Consider the following 4,187-nt stretch of genomic DNA (forward strand, 5'->3'; position numbering starts at 1 on the left):
ATTCCTCGCAGTCAGAAGGTGAAGTGCTCCACTGTTTCATTCAAGAGCCTTCATGACTGGTCTGAGAGGTTCTTCTACATTAGGGCTGGTGTAATTCCCATCCGCATGACGATGCGCGCAATCGATTCTGCGCCCGCGGATGCGGATGTTATTAAGAACCCAACCGGCGCCTGGGTTAAGAAACTGACCGATGAACCATCCCCTGCGAAGAAAATTTGCGAGGAGGCGCTGGTGGGGGTCGGCATGAGTAAGCTATGGGCCGACAGCGCGCTTGAGCCCGTTATCCAAGTCGACGGGTTGTGTAAGTTTATTTCATTGCTTTATTTGTTTTTCTGCGCGAACATAATTCTTTTTCTGATATCAGTTGACTTGTTTTTGCGCAGTCACCAAGGATTATATCCACGCCGCTTATGATGATCAAGTGGAGGGTGGCTCCGTCGCGCTTGGCGCTGGGGAGGTTGGTTTCCCAGATCGCTTCGATGACATGTTCATCCCAGTGGATCTGGAATTTGACTTTGATGGCGACGCGCCTGGTAAGCCTTCACACTTATGTTTATTCCTTGAGAATACCAAATTTTGCTAACACTTGTGTTGCATGTATTGTAGATGCGCTGGAGAACTACGAGCTGGAGCTCGCGGAGGAGGATGAGGAAGAGGAGGCGCCCCTACTAAAGCGCAAAGCTAAGGGGAAATCAGGCGCAGGGGGCAGTAAAAGACAAAAGAAAGATGACACCCCTGTTGCTCATCCCCATGCTCAAAAGAAGGGACCTAAGGAAACCCATGTGTTTACCACCATGGGTTCTTTAGCTTCCCTGCCTGTGAAAGTGGGCAGACCTCCTGTCCACTTGAGGTATGGTAGCGTCACCTCCTCCGTTCGCGCGGCTGAAGAGAGAAGAAATGTGCCGCGCCTGCGACAGGTATACTTTGCTTATCTTTATCTGATTGAATTATTATTAAACCTTTGCTCCTTTGAATGTTTGCAGGACCGGCGACGGTTGCAGATCAGCCGCAGGCGCCACAAGGTGCTGAGGCTGCGTCGGGGTCTGCTTCGAAGTCCCCCGTTCTACCCTCTGAGAAGGGTAGAATGAACTTTATGGCGATGTTCGCCGCGCGAACAGAATTGCGCCAAGGTATGTTTTGCACATTTGACTTCTGAATTTTTTCTTTTGGATCCAGTCATAAACCAATTTTCCTTGTTGATTTGTTCATAGGAGTTGTAGCTGGCGTACAAGTTGCCGGTGACACTCCTGGCGCCGTTGGCGGCGCCGCTGGTTCTGGTCCTGCTCCTGCTAGTGCTGATTCTCCCCTTATTGGGGTTACAAAGGAGCAGGAAGCCGTATTGCGCGCCGAACTGGCGGCGTCGAGACCTCCCTCGCCTCCTCCTACGCGCAGCCCTCTCCGCGAGGCTGGTTTGGAGCCCCCCAGGTCGCAGGAGAAGAGGCCTATTGAAGAAGATGAGGAGGATGAGGGGGCTCAAGCTGAGGGCTCCTTGGGAGGCCGCGCCAGCCCTGCGATGCCACAAGTCTTCGCAGCGCATACTTCTGGTGGGGCTGGCGCTGAGTTTTCTGCTTCATCCCCGCAGGTATGTTTTAATTTGTTGCTCCGCTGGGCGTACCTCCATATAAGTATGTTTATGACTTAGAACATTTCTTGTGTTTTGCAGGAAGGTGACCACGTTTACCGCCCGAGATGGAATATTAATGAAGACAGTTCCTTCCAATCCATGGGCGTATGCGAGGACTTTTGGGCTCATGCCGTGCCTCCTACTGAAAGGAGGTATCAGGAGGAGCGCACCCGCGCTGACTTGCTAAATGATCACATTTTCGCTGGGTCAGCTTTCTTTGCTGCCTCCCAAGAGGTTCATCGTGATTATATTAAAGTACGCGATGCTCTTGTGGAAGCCCAGCGAGAGGCTAAGGTGGCCGCCTGGAACCTTTCTGATGCTCGCGCACGAGCTGAGAAACTCCAGGCGGAGCTCAGCGAAAATCGAGCAAGTGCCAACACCGCCTTTACTAAGCGCGGGCATGAGCTCCAAGCTGCTAGGGAGAAGCAGCAGGTTGCAGAGGCCGAAGTTGCCAAGTACGCGCGGAGAGTGCGTGTCTTGGAACAGCAGGCGGAGGCGCGTGACCAAGCTATCGTCCAGAGTATCACTGAGAAATCATCACTGGAGAGAGAGGTTGCGCGCCTGAAGAAGTATTTGGCGACCGCGCAGGCCGATAGAGATGAGGCCCTGGCGACGGCAGCGTCTAGCCAGGAAGCACTTGATGCTGCGCAGGCGGAAAAAGAAGAAATTTTGGCGGCAGCAGCGTCTGATAGAGAGGAGCTAAAAAAGACCAAGGAAACTGTGGAGTTATTAAACTCCCAGGTTCCTGCCCTCGAGACGTCTGTTGCTGGCCTCGCGCAGGATCGCCAATGGCTAGTGTCACAGGGCATGACTCGTTGCGCTTTGGCGATGAAATATTCTGCCGAGTTTCAGGCCCTTGTGATGGACTGCAATGCTGCCGCGCGCTTGGTGGGTCGAGCTGAAGGGTTTACGGATGGGTACGAATATGGTATGTTGAAGAAGAACCCATCCGAGTACCCTTACAAGAGCGAGGCGGCCTGCGCGGACATGGCCGCGGTGGGGGAGAAGTATATGAATACTCCCATCCCCATCCTTATGCAGGTACCTTGACCTTAATGAGTTTTACTTGATTAATTTTCCAAGTGTTTTGTACTCAGGACTTTTCTATTGATTTGCAGATAGCTGCGCTTGCTGACCAGCCCGACCTCGGCGCGCTAAAGAAGTTGCTTGATGATTGCGAGAGGGCTGGTGGCGATGATGGTGGCGCGGGGGATGTTGCCCCTGCCAGCGCTTCTGGCGCGGCGAATGAATCTGCTCCTGACACCGTCGTGATAGAAGACTCCAATGAGGAGGAAGAACTTGACTATGGTCAGTTAGGAGATGAAGAGGAGCAGGCTGCGCCGGATGCCGAGGGCGATGATGAGGATGATGAAGAGGCTAGTGTCAACGTGGAGACTTGAGAAGCCCTTCATGTTTTTATTTTTATTTGTAATTTGTAACTCATCATACTTGTAAATTTCAACGCAATGGAATGAAATTTGTTTTCCCTTTTTCACATCTTGCGCATTTCCACTCATCTCTTCATGTTTGCTTGTATAGATATTAGATATGCTTGCACGTTAAAATAAAACAAGGCTGTAAGGAAATTATTCACTTAACCATAGTCTTATTTTGTAAGTGGTTTCGCAGTATCTTATTTATGCTGACACGCGCGATGACTTTTCACTATTCCTTTTTTGCGCCTCGTTGTCGCGCGTTTTTTATATGGAATTATGAGTTTTAGCCATTACATGTCAGCATGTGTTACTCAGATATCCACTATGATTCCGCGCGCGACCTCGACCTGAGACCTTAACAACTATGATAGGGCATGTACTTTGCCTTAGTTGTGTTTAAGGATTTTTATGATCAGGCTGCGCGGGATGTAAGATGGATGTTTGTGAGTGTTTTGAGCTAAGGCTCTTTGTTTTGGGCTAAGGCCCTGACGTTTTTAGAGTTAAGACCCATTAACGTGTTTTGAGCTAAGGCTCGCGCATGTATGTTTTACTTCGTTTTATTTTGTTTTGAAGTCAATATAGTGTTGTCATATTGCTCCAAATTAATAAAGGAAGTGTGAAACATGTATGCAAAGGTAATAGAACAAATATTGAAAGATAGCGCGAATCATCATTCATGATGGCTTAAAAGCCTTGATTACATGTTTGAATTTTTACATGAAGCACTTTCTAAGCTGTGCTGCGTTCCACGCGCGCGGTATCTTTTTTCCATTTAAATCTTTTAAAGTGTACGCGCCTTTCCCCAATTCTTCTGAGATTTGATAAGGTCCTTCCCAATTGGGGGACATTTTTCCTGGGGGTATTGCGCGGCTAGCTTCATTGTTTCGAAGGACAAAATCATTTTTCTTGAAGTGGCATTCTTTAACGCGCTGATTATAATATTTTTCCATCTTTTTCTTGTATTTGGCTTCATTGATGATAGCCGCTTCTCTGCGCCCTTCAAGCAAGTTGAGGTCCAATCTTCTTTCGCGCTCGTTATCAGTCTTGCTCATCATGAGTACCCTATGGGATGGGCATCCAATTTCTGCTGGGATCATAGCCTCTGTCCCATAGGTTAGGCTGAACGG

The sequence above is a fragment of the Bidens hawaiensis genome, unplaced genomic scaffold (assembly GCF_021521415.1).
Source record: "Bidens hawaiensis isolate Kalapana, Puna unplaced genomic scaffold, B.hawaiensis_p1.1 tig00022253_1, whole genome shotgun sequence".
NCBI classification, from domain to species: Eukaryota; Viridiplantae; Streptophyta; class Magnoliopsida; order Asterales; family Asteraceae; genus Bidens; species Bidens hawaiensis.